The following is a 13,735-nucleotide window of genomic DNA, read 5'->3' as shown; positions in this document are numbered from 1 at the left end:
CTTGTAAGTTACCCTGTGCCCTCTCTCCTGGGAGGGCAGGACATAAGTATTAGATGATAGATAGATAGACAGACAGACAGACAGATGATAGATAGATAGATAGATAGATAGATAGATAGATAGATAGATAGATAGATAGATAGACAGACAGACAGACAGATGATAGATAGATAGATAGATAGATAGATAGATAGATAGATAGATAGATAGATAGATAGATAGATAGATAGATAGATGATAGATAGATAGATAGATAGATAGATAGATAGATGATAGATAGATAGATAGATAGATAGATAGATAGATAGATAGATAGATAGATAGATAGATAGATAGACAGACAGACAGACAGACAGACAGACAGATGATAGATAGAGATAGATAGATAGATAGATAGATAGATAGATAGATAGATAGATAGATAGATAGATAGATAGATAGATAGATAGATAGATAGATAGATGATAGATAGATAATAGATAATAGATAGATAGATGATAGATAGATAGATAGATAGATAGATAGATAGATAGATAGATAGATAGATAGATAGATAGATAGATAGATAGATAGATAGATAGATAGATAGATAGATAGATAGATAGATCTATTGCAGCAAACCCACCTCTATTCATCTCTTGCCTTGAAAACGGAATTGCCAGAAATGGGGTGCAACTTGACGACAAAAAGATGAAGAATCAGTCAGTCACTTATTTCCTCTTTTGGGAAAGGGTAGTTGAGTGGGTGGTTGAATCCCAATTTCTGACATTCTTGGAGTCCTTAGACTAGAAAAATCTATGGGGCACTTGCCCAGCAATAGCTAAATCATGATAGACCCTCCATGCACAAAGACAGGATACTTCTGAATATCAGCTATTAATGGCCAAAGAACAGGGATGTGGATTCCACCACAAGGGTCATGTTATCTATTTAATGCTCTCCTTGCAGGCTTTTGGAGATGTAAAGATAATCCCTGCCACATAGCTGCGGACAGATCCTTGCAATGAAACCATCAGACTGAACTCTGGTAGTGCAATTCTGCCCTCTTCAGAGATCGGTGGTTACTTTGCCAAAGGCTTTCATGATTTGGGGAGGGGAGGCTCTAATGGTGTTACTTACTCTTTGTCAAGTTTCCAAAAAGGAAACGAGCTATTTTGGAGTAATTAAATCCATTTGGTAAACCTGAGCCAGTGAACATATGGAAACGTCGGCTAATGGGCTAGCGCAAACAGAAAAACGTCCTCATTGTTGTTCTGGAATATTAAACACAAAACACAGGGTGATGGTGGGGGGGGGGGATCGTCTGCGTCTCCACACACAGATTGTCTAGGAAGTTCTCTCTTTTGTGGTGAGCGCCTTTCCTTGCAAACCAGCGCAGATGTTTCTGTCAAAGGGAAAAGTGATTAATAAATACATTAACATAATAGCCAAGGAGGGATTGATGAAGGCAATTGGATCCCGTCGCGCGGCTAATCCCGGGGGATGACAAATGAGACCAAGGTGAAATGCCACACAACACTGGAGGCTAACACAGCAAGCGTCAAGGAAGTGAGGAAAGAAAATTAGAGTCCTCACCTCTCTTTCCCAGCAACCCCCAGTTTTAAAACCAAAGCTGGGTTGTGGGTGTGTTTTTACCCCAAAGAGGCTTATAATGTTCTCTCCTCCTACATTTCATCCGTAAAACAACCCTGTGAGGTAAGAGAGAGAGAGACCACCAGTGTTCACTCTGAGCTGAGTTAATGTGGGATGGCTCAGTTTTTTAGCTTCTGGCTCACACATTTTTGTCTTAGCTGAGGAAAAATGGTCCCAGAGCACACTAATTTATGCAGTTGCTCACTAATGCCAGTAGCTTCTGAAGTAGAACTTTTGCTCACAAGACACCACACTTTAAAGGGAGCATTGGAGCCCACTGGCTCAAAGTTTACCAGCAAGCTTCCACGGAAGACTAAGGATTTAAACCTGGGTCTCAGCTTAAAGGGAGCATTGTAGCCCACTGGTCCAAAGATTACCAGCAAGCTTCCACAGAACAGCGAGGATTTAAACCAGCAAGTATTTTAATTGCTCTTCATGTCAAAGTTGCTTTCAGACATTCTTCTTTCTCCATGCCATTGCTAAATCTGGAGATTTTGGGGGTGAAGCCTAGGGAGAGAGGGGTTGGGGGGGGGAACCTTAGTTGGGGTATAATGCTATCAAGTCCACCCTCCTAAACAGGAGATCTCCAGCCACCCCCTGGAGACTCCACCCCACCTTGTCATCATTGGGGAGGGAGAAGGAGAAGGGTTTGATTTATACCTTATCCTTCAGTCAAGAGAACAGTTATAATTGCCTTCCCTTCCTCTCCCCACAACAGACACCCTGCGAAGTAGGTGAGACTCAAAGAGCTCTGAGAGAATTGCTCTTTCAAGAACAGCTCTGAGAGAACTTGTGATTTTCCCAATGTCACACCACCAGCTTCATGTGGAGGAGTGGGGAATCAAAGCTGGTTCTCCAGACTAGAGTCTGCCACTCTTCAGATTAGAACCCGCAAGAGCTGCCAATCCAGTTCTCCAGATTAGAGTCTGCAAGAGCTGCCAGTGACCCTTCTTTCCTCTTTCCCAAGCATCTTTAAAGACAATGTGGGAAGGTGCACACATCCAGAAGGTCTTCCTGAACTCATATCATAACCTCTTGTGATGTAGCAATGGTCACAGGCATAGAAGGATTCACAGAAGAGAGATCTCTCAGTGGCTACTAGCCATTACTCCCCCTACACTGTAGAGTCTTGTGAGCAAAAACTCTACTTTGTGAGCTACTGGCATCAAAATTCTGAGCTACTGCATAAATTGGTCTGCTCTGGGGCCATCTTTCCTGAGCTAAGACAAAAATGTGTGAGCCAGAGGCTAAAAAACTGCGAGCTGGCTCATATTAACTCAGCTTTGAGGGAACACTGATGGGGGACCTCCACATTCAGAGGAAATAAATGTCTGAATCCCAGAGGCAGGAGGCAACAGCAGAAGAAGGCCTCTATGCCCTGTTGGTGGTCCTCCGGAGGAACCAGTGAGACTGTGTGAGGCAAGATGGATCACTTGGCCTGATCCAGTAGAACTTTTCTTATATTCTTATGTGTTCCATTTAGCCTCCATACACCCACACTGCCAATCCCAGTCTTCTTCTTAGGGTTGCCAACTCCAGCATGAGAAATTTCCAGTGATTCAAGGACAAAGTTTGGGGAGGGTGTAGGATGGTGAGCAGGAGAGAGAGAGAGATCAATAGGGATGTTATGCCATAGAATCTACCCTCTAAAGCTGTCATTTTCTCCAAGGGGGACTATTCTCTGTAGTCTGGAGATCATTTGAAATTCAGGGAGAACTCCAAGCTGAAAGCCAAACTCCCTGCTATCTACTAGGCTACAGGACACACTGGTGGAGTGACTTGCTGCAGAGGACAATGGCCACATCACTGCACAGAGTCTCCTTGCTTCCTTTGGATGCTTTCCATTGAGTGACAGAGAATGGCATACATTAGGTTGAGGGCAAACAGGCTAGCGCTTGTGTCATCACAAGAAACCAGCAAGAGAAAAGAGCAGGCAAGTCCCGCATTGATGACTAAAAACTCTAAGGGTTGGCCTATGCAACAGGATTCTGTTGGAAAGGAATGAATTAAATCTTTGGCATTTATTAACAGAAGAGAATATGCCTGATGTTCTGCTGATGCCTGAACGCATACTAGGCTGTGCAATGTTATAGTCTGCAGCTTAAGATAAGCTTTGCAAAATATTGTCATAATCAAGGGTTTTGAAAGTCAAAAGCATGTTCCTCCTGAAGAGAGAGATACCACTAAGACTAGTTTACAGAATTTCTCCTAATGTTCCAACTAAGCAGATTGGGTCTCAGCCATGTTTGAGCAGAAGCAGTCTATTTGATCAACGAAAACAAAGAATTTCCATGGAACTCCCCTGGAATGTTCACAGCATTCAAGCCTCGGCTTTTACCATTTGCCCGCCATGGGGATCTGTCTTGGGGCTATAAAAGGTTTTTATACTTTTAACATCTTATTCATTACATCTCAGGTACTGCTTTTGTTTTTTGTTTCATAATTTGTGCAGGCTCTGCTTAAAGGAACATAGAATTGTGACTCCCTTCCCCCAAGGCACAGAAATGGCTTTTTTATTGTTCCCTGAAAGAACTGGCAAACAGGCTATGTTTACAATCTCTCCAAAAAAATCCTATGCATAATTTACTCAACATACATAATTCCAGTTTAAACAGAGACATAATTTTCTGCTGACTGTGGCTTGACCTACTTTTACTGTACAAACATGCCCCAGTGGAGATTTGGGCTTATGTGGCTGTTTTCTTTCCTAAGCATAACCTTTGTAATTTCAAGAGAACCCAGAGCGGTTATGCACATCTCCGAGGGCACATCTCCTGGGAGGCAACAGGACAAAACTCATCGCAATCCGTCTTGAATGGTCATTGCCCGGAGTCACATTGTAAGAACTTTACATACTTTGTTGGTTTTACTTTTAGCCAGGCATAGTCAAGATCACACTCCATGAGTTCTAGTGGTTAGAGTGTCAGACTAAAATCTGGGAGACCCAGGTTGAAATCCGCACTCTGCCATGGAAGCTCAAGGGGTGACCTGTAGCCGGTCACTTTCTCTCTCTCAGCCTAACCTAGCTTGCAGGGCTGTTGGGAGGCTAAAATGGAGGAGAGGAGAATGATGCTATAAGCTGCTTTGCCCCCCTCCTTGGAGAGAAAATTAGGAAGTAAAGATATCCAAATAAGGAAATACATCACAGCTTCACCTGGGAAGTAGTCTCATAAGGACGAATCTAAACCATAGCTAGAAGGTAGAGGTGCTTTGTTTGATTTGGAAAACACTAGTAAGATACAAAGAGGCAAAATAAGGAGATTTGGAGAACTGGAATCCAAGTGAGGTTCTCAATGACACTTCAGCAATCCAGAGGGAAGCCTTGAGTGGCGCTCCACAGGGCATCTTGAACTTTTCAGATTTTTTTTTCAAAGACTTACCCAAAAGGGTGGCAGGAATCCTTTTCAAATCTGCAGAAGACACAACAGTGAGAGCATTGCTCAATAAAGCTATCCTCGCCGTCAAGAGTATTTGGGTCTCAGTGATATCACTGAACTTGGTTCTGAGAAAGTTGGCACAAACCCAAGGGAGTGGATACGATCCATTCTTTTGTGTCTATTCTCTTTGTCTTCTGCAGCTGATCATGCAACAAGGGTGCTCACAAGGCTTTTGTTGTAGGAAAAGCCCAGCAAGAACTCATTTGCATATTAGGCCACATCTCCTGAAGCCAAGCCAGTCAGGACTGCATTCCTGTGCGTTCTTGCTCAAAAAAAGCCCTGGGTGATCATAATGTTACAACAGGGAAACAAGCGATTTTGTCAGTGTCAGGAAATGGGCTAGATCCAGCAATTAGAGTTCAGGTGGTGACTTTGCATGAGTTATAGATCTGCCTTTGCCTCTTTCTAGCAACTCAGACTCAGAACAGAGATTCATGCAGAAATAGAGGGGATGGACTCTTGACTGGGAGCTAATTCTTACCCTTCCACAATCTCAAAATAAACTTTTTGAGGTGGAAAAAAGTGGGGTCTGTCTTTAATTTTAACACTGGAAAGAAATGTGTCGAAGCAGACACTCAAAAGTATGGCGCATTCTTCCTCACAGTGCTAGGAAACAGTTAACCATCTTGAGCGTTTTATTCCTGTTCAGTACTCCTCAAATCCAACACAAACAGATGTAAAACCCACTGCTGAGGGGGCATCTGCTGGTGTTCGCTGGGATGGGAATAGAGATATTGCGCCTTCGAGAATGGATTTCTCTCTTCTTCTTTTTTAATCTGGTGACTGCAAGGAAAGAAATAAGACAAATTTTAATAATATCCTCCAAGGACACTTTGATAATCTGCCTCGGCAAATAATCTTGGATCAGAAAAAGGAAAGGAAAAGACATTAACAGATGAGATTAATCATAAATTTGAAAAAAAGACCGAAAGGAGGTCACTTGTATAACAAGTAAAGCAAAGTATAACATTGAAGTTGAGCTTGGTGACAGGATATGAGGAAGCCACTGCCATGCGGGAGGGGAAGAATCAGCCGGCAGCCCTTATATAACTGAAATGAGGTAGCATCTGGGAGAAAAGCTGGGTGTTAAAATTCAGTCAGAGAGAAGGCCCCTGAGGTGACCTCCCCATGCCAGAGTGTGACATCAATATGGTATCTTTAACAAAGCTTCCACAACCTCTGCTCCCAGGTCACATCTAAGATCAGACTGGTAGAATTAAAGGCCTATTTCAAAACTGATTAGGAAGACAGCAGGCTAATGAACATACCACAAGGCCTCGACAAGATTAACCATCTAGTCAAGCAAGTGGGGTGCTGTGAATTGTGTTTTGCAGTTGGATGTAAGAGACGACCCATACGGGCCAGATACTTGAGTTGGATTGCCAGCACTGCCTCAGCAAATGACAGAAAAAATTGAGACTGGTGCCTGAGAAGGGTGAAGATTCGGAAAGATGTGATGTAATGTTTGAGTGATGCTCTAGGAATTTTCCCTACAGTCTACATTAAGGACCACAGAGAAACAGGGAAATTCCTAAAGTGTCACTATGGAGTCCATTTGCTGACCAGTTTTTTTTTTCTCCCACTCCTCAGCTTCTGAGGATGTGGGCAGGCCAAAGGCAAGCTCATGCTGACCCTTTTTTAGAGGTCAGAAATAGAGGGGATGGAGAATGTGTAGCTGCCACAAGAAAAAAGGAACCCTGTGCCTCCTCTTTCCCTCAGCAATGGCTGGGAATATGATGGGATGTCACAGCATTCACGAGTTCTCCACCCCGTAAGTAGCAATGAATGAAGCAGAGCAGGAGAGGAAAACTCAGAGCACAGTTGGAGTGAGTTGTTTTTATTTATTCACACAGCACTGCAATATAATTATTGCTGTAAATTCTTCTGGATTGGTATGAAACAATACAGATCCAAGTTCCATGAGGAGGGAGTGGGATGACTGGAAAATGGCAGGTGGGAAGGATAGGGGTGGAGGCATTGACGGAGTCAGGTGAAAGGGTTTTTAATAGGTTTTGCTAGACTTGACAGGAAAAGGCTGTGAAGGAAATGTGAGTTGATACCATTCTGTACAGCTAGGCAAGCTTATAATTTTGTTTCTGTTCAGTAGCTGATGTCTTGGGCCTGCTTGATTCATACTCCCACAAAAGTGTTGTCAAAACAGATTTTCAGTTCCCCTTTTGTTAGATTTGGGACACTGGTTCCATGTTCTGTATGGTTCTAGATAAGCATTTTATAAATTTTTGTTTTGTGGGGTCAGTTTATCCCATGAAGAGCTCTGTACCTTTTGAATAGGGTTGTCAACTCCAGGAAATTCCTGGAGATTTTGAGGGTTGAGTCTGGAGAGGCCATAGTTTGGGGAGGGATTTCAGTGAGATATAATGCCAGAGAGCCCAAGGAGGCCATTTTTTCCAGGGAAACTGATCCCTGTCACTTGGAGATCATTTGTAATAGCTGGAGATCTCTAGCCACTGCCTGGAGATTGGCAACATTTCATTTAGAGAGGCTCCTAGGTAGGGGTGTGCAAAAAAAAATATTCAGAATTAATGAGATTCGGAAATATACGGGGCCAAAATATTCGGAATACCGTATATTTCCGAATATATGGCCCAATTATACCCTATGGGCCATTGAAATCAATGGCAAAATAGGGTATAATCAGAGGCTATTGGGGGGAGGGGGTTTGAGGGAGAGCCCCCAAAACTGCATGGAACCCTCAGACTAGCTCTATAAAAACATGAAAGTGACCCACCCCACACAGCCCATACACCAACCCCCTCACACCAACCAGAAGTAATTAAAAAAACCCAAAATGTGACAGAAAGAAACTTAACTTTTAACACACACACACAAAAACCAGAACCAGGAAAAGGGACAACAGGACAGGATGCAAAACCAACAGCAACAGATCCAAACAAATCTGAGAAAGGCCAACAAACTCAACTGTTAAAAAACTGAACTTTTTAACAATAAAAATTAGGCCGAACAGCTCCCCCCCAAGAACCAGAACCAGAAGAGAAAAGGAACAACAGTAGCACAACACAGCAGCAACAAATCAAACATAGAATCCTTTTAAAACAGTAAAAAACTTGACTTTTAAAAAGACAAGAACTTAACCAACCCCTCCCCCCCAAAAAAGCTTCACCCTAACCCCAAGAAATCCAAGCCACCCAAATCAGGAAAAGTAAAAGGACACTGCACTTTTAAAAGTCTACTCACTAAAGTTAGATATAGGCAAACTGGCAACCACCCCACCCCAGGCCCTCACCCCCCAGCAGAACCCTCTAACCCTAACCCCAAATAAGCTACCCACCCATCCAAATCTGGATAAGTAAAGGGACTCTGAGTCTTAAAAAGTCCTTTTACTTTTATACTAACTAAAATAAAAACAAGAACCCCAAGACTGTCTTACCTTAGATGTCTTCTCCAGGCAGGTCAGGCAAGGATGAGAGAGAGCAGCAGCAACTGAGGCCAAGGGCCAGCGCAGCACAATCTCTCTCACACACGAACACCAACACAGCAGCAATGGAATGGAGTCCAGCCAGGCAGACTCCTTAAAAAGGTTCTCTGGCCCTACACAGAGCAGTTTCAAAAAATACCACTGCTCTGTGATTGGCCAGAGAACAGTGTTTACTTGGATTCCCAAGTAGACAAAAGAACAACAATGTTGCTGATGGCTGGGGGATTAGCCCAGCCATCAGCTACACAACAGCCCTGCAAAGCATGTATTTGCAATGCATTTTACAAATGCATGTTTTGGATTGGCTATTGGGGCTCCTCTCCCCCTCCCTCCCTGATTCCAGGGAGGCTATGGGAGCGGCGGGAAAAGGCTTCCAACGGTGTGAAAGGAGGCAAGCAGCTTCCCTGAGGCTGCAGAAGCTTCTTTCCCGCCTTTTACACTGAGTTCTGTATACTTCCGAATATCGATTCAGAAGTATACGGGGAGAAGTATACGGCTCCCGTATAATGGCTTCTAATTGGATTCGGAAGTATACGTCACCGTATACTTCTGAATCAGGGGGTATTCAGCGGTCATGCGGTTCAGCTGAACCAAATGCACACCCCTACTTCTAGGTAGATAGATATATAAAGCCTATAAAAACCAGTAAGATTTGTCCAGGCAGACAGGTAAGCCATGCCACATTTAAGATTTGGAATCTCCAATCATTTTGAATTGCACCATTGAAATGAATGAAAGGAGAATATTGATAAAGAAAAAGAAACAAAACTACTGTATTGAACAGATTCTCAGAACATCTGCTACTAAACCCAGATTTTAGCAAGGGAACAGTGGGTGCATTTTTGTAAAGGAACAAATAGCATTTGTCAAAAATGCAATCTTAAACATTTTCAAGGGTTCATAAACATTATTTCTTTGATATTTTTAGTGGCTGAACTCCCTAGCACCCTGCATAAGCAGCGAGTCACAAGTATAAGCAGGTCTACTCAGAAGTAAGCCCTATTTTATTCAATGGGTCTTACTTAAGGCAAGTGTTCTTGGAATTCCTGCCTGTAGAAGCACAGGATGATAGAACATGTGTTTATGTGTCATTGGCTGCAATCGCACACACTAAAGAATGCACTTTCAATCCACTTTCAATGCACTTTCCAACTGGATTCTACTGTGTGAACTGGCAGAATCCACTTGGAAAGTGCATTGAAATTAGATTAAAAGTGTATTATTTAGTGTGTGTGATTGCAGCCATTATGTGTTATGTTTATATAACAATGTTTAACTTTTTTTGTCCTTTTTAAAATCTTTTTCCCCTCTAAAGGGAGATTAAGAAAGAAATACAGAAAGGGTAGTGGAGGGGGTAGGAGAACTTCATAACATCATTTAAAATCACAGTACAATTTAAATGTAAAAAATCTAAAACGTTGGCAGCTCAGTTTCAATGCAAGGGGAAATTTTGACTGCAGAATCTGTGATTATTTTTTTTTTAGTAACATTCAGATTTTGAGTTCAGAATATCGCATTTCGAGAATCCATCACGAAGAAACTGAAACGAGATGCCAGTTCTCATTTGCCAAGAGGGAATTTTTTTTTTTTTGCTTTGCTGCAACCTGTCACGGGCTAGCCAATCCGATACCTTCCCACCTCTCACCCATAGACAGGCCACAGGGATGGGAGAGGGAAAAGTGGCATTTTGGATAAACTGCTTTTATGAGTTACACAAATATTGGCAAACCCATTAGGACTCCCCATGAAATAAGAGCTTTTCCTTTGAATTTATATTGTAATGAAAGCTTGTAGCTTGTACAGTACCATAAACACCCAACAGCACCATCTTATAAAAATTTCATCTTTATCTATTTTGGGGAGAGAGAAGCCTGTCTTCCTAATTGAAGCATCTGTCATTTTGACATTAAATAGTGCATCCATAGCCCTTTGATTACATTTCCTTTGCATTTCTCATCCACTGTTAAATTGAAATAACACTTCTGGCTTGGAGATAAAGGGAGATAATAGGGATTTTATAATGAGCCGAAAAAGAGGCTTCGCGAGAATTGCTTTATCTTCTGTTTGTTGTTTTGTTCCCCCTAAAGGGGATTTGCTGGGACTCAAGTCTCTGGCGTTCCTCTCATGAAAGCTGGATTGCGTCAGAAGCACTTAGGCAAAGAGGAGGGCCAAGTCCACAAGGCAGCAAGTCACCAGCTTATGAAGGGAGATTTTGGAAGAGTCCTTTTTTATTTCTACAAGCGCTTTTGGACATGCATCAAGAAGGCCCCTTGAAAATAATCTTTCCAGAGAGGCCTGCTTCAGAAACTTGTCATCATTAAAAGACAAATCAACCCGGGTTGCAGCTTCACTATCCCTGCGAAGGATCACAGCCAGATCTCGTGATGTCGTTGGGGGCTACTTATAGAATCAGAGAGTTGGAAGGGACCTCCAGGGTCATCTAGTTCAACCCCCCTGCACAATGCAGGAAACTCACAAATACCTACCCCAAATTCACAGGATCTTCATTGCTGTCAAATGGCCATCTAGCCTCTGTTTAAAAACCTCCAAGGAAGGAGAGCCCACCACCTCTCGAGGAAGCCTGTTCCACTGAGGAATCACTCTAACTATCAGGAAGTTCTTCCTAATGGTGAGCCAGAACCTCTTTTGATTGCATTTCAACCCATTGGTTCTGGTCCTACCTTCTGGGGCCACAGAAAACAATTCCACACCATCCTCTATATGACAGCCCTTCAAGTCCTTGAAGAATGTGACCATATCACCTCTCAGCTGCCTCCTCTCCAGGCTAAACATCCCCAGCTCCTTCAACCTTTCCTCATAGAACTTGGTCTCCAGACCCCTCACGATCTTCGTCGCCCTCCTCTGGACCCGTTCCAGCTTAGCTATATTATGACAAAGCTATTGCCACAGGTTGACCATGTGAGAGGTCAAAATGTGGGATTCGCTGCCAGAGGATGTAGAAAGCCAGGTTGGTGTGGTGGTTAAGAGCGGTGGACTCTAATCTGGAGAACCGGGTTTGATTCCCCACTCCTCCACATGCAGCCAGCTGGGTGACCTTGGGTCAGTCACAGTTCTCGCAGGGCTGTTCTCTGAAGTGCAGTTCTCTCAGAGCTCTCTCAGCCCCACCTACCTCAGGGGGTGTCTGTTGTGGGTAAGAGATCCGCTCCCCAGGAGAAAATGGCTGCTTTGAAGGGTGAATTCTATGGCATTAAACCATGCTGAGGTCCTTCCCCTCCCCAAACCCCACCCTCTCCTGGCTCCACCCCTAAAGTCTAGGTATTTTCCAACACAGACCTGGCAACCCTTCTTGGACCAGTCACGGTTCTCTCAGAATTCTCTCAGCCCCACCTACCTTACAAGGCGCCTGTTGTGGAGAGAGGAAGGGAAGGCATTTGTAAGCCGCTTTGAGACTCTTTGGGGTAGCAAAAAGCAAAGTATAAAAACCAGCTCTTCTTTTTCTTCCAAATTGTTCTGCTTCTCCCCCGAAGGTCTCAAAACCTCCTTACTAGAATCAGCCTGGGGAGGACTTCCTGCCATGAAGCGAAACACAGCAGAGCCTTCCGTAAACACCTTGCTCTGGGCTGCCTGGCACTGGGAGTGTCATTTGTCTCTGCCAATGGTCGGTGCTGGCATCCAGACCCCACGCAGGGCAGGGGCTGAATAGAAATGTCAGGCCTTCAATCAAAGGTAGGTGCCTGCAGCCACCCCGACAAAGGCTCCCTTGCCCAGAACAGCGCTTGATTGGAGGAGAAGGACGCCTGGGTGGCACTGGATTGAATTACAGAATGGATTTTCAGCGCCACGTCTTGGCCTCCCACTGTTTCCAATTGAGAAGCGAAGCAGGAGGTACCGAATGATATTTAGTTACATTAACTGGGTGGGGGGGGGGATGCACTTCTTGGCAGCAATTTTTATTTATCAGATTGCTGCTGTCTTCGAAGTTGACAGGTGCAATTTTATGCAGTGGGGCTTCAGCTCAAGGACAGATAACAGGGTCACCATGGTGCTCCACAAGGCCTGGAAGGTCAGGTTTAAAGAGGATACGGGCAGGATAGAAATGCACCATATGACTTTGTGTGTCCTAAGGTTGCCAGTCCTGGGTTGTGAAATAGCAGGAGATATGTGGGGTGGAGTCGAGGGAAGGGTGGGCTTTGGGGAGGGGAGGGGAGAGACCTGGTGATCAGTTGTAACTCCATGAGATCTCCAGACCTCACCTGGAGGTTGGCAACCCCCATGTGGTCATTCACTTTTATGATATCCTCTGCTTATGACCCTGGACCATTGTGTGGAGGAGGAGGAGGAAGAAGAGGAAGAAAAGGAAGAAGAGGGAGATGAAGAAGAAGGCTAGGAAGGAGGAGGAGGAAATGGAGGAGGAGGAGGAGAAGAAGAATTGGATTGATACCCCACCCTTCAGTAGGAGTCTCAGAGCACCTTACAATCGCCTTCTCTTCCTCTCCCCACAACAGACACCTGTGCTCCTGGTTGCCTGGTAGGTGGGGCTGAGAGAGTTCTGAGAGAAACTGCTCATGAGAGAACAGCTCTGAGTGATCTTCAGGAATACAGAAGATGAACATCCATAATCTATTTGATTGACTGACATCTCTAACTCTTTTTTTTTTTTTGCAAATGATATATCACATCGCGAAATAAAACCTGGCATCAATACAGAATACAGATCCACCCCCAAAAAAATCTCCTTAATCATACAGAGGCAGGTGGCCCCAGCTATCACCCTGAGGATTTTGCTTAGCGGGGAGTTTATTTACAGCTCCTTGAGAAAGCCATCCACCAGAAGCAATCCACTCCTGTCGAGCGTCAGAAGGCGGCCTAGGTGTCTGGAGTCGGACACGCCAAACCCAGCAGGCCTCAAATCACTTTTATGGCCTGGCTTGACGTTTTTAGGGCCCGTCGAAGGATCACTTTAATGAACGGCCAGGGTGGTGGTGGCAGGCTGCCGGTTTCTCTCCACCCCCCACTCCGCACCACCCCATTATGCAAAGTGCAGGTCCAGAGAGACAGCTCGTGATTCACCGGCAATGACTTGGGAGACTGTACAGGCTCATAAAGGTGGAGGGGATAGAGACGCTCCGCCATTGCTGTTGACATCCCATCTTTCTCCTGGCGGTTTGCAGGAGGGTCTCTGAGTGGCGTCGAGCAGCATGAAGGAAAATTGATGGCTGAGTTTCTCCAGCCATTTGGTCCATCAGAA

Source organism: Heteronotia binoei, chromosome 18, assembly GCF_032191835.1.
Source record: "Heteronotia binoei isolate CCM8104 ecotype False Entrance Well chromosome 18, APGP_CSIRO_Hbin_v1, whole genome shotgun sequence".
NCBI lineage: Eukaryota > Metazoa > Chordata > Lepidosauria > Squamata > Gekkonidae > Heteronotia > Heteronotia binoei.
The sequence above is the reverse complement of the archived record's forward strand: the minus strand, read 5'-3'. Positions refer to the sequence as shown.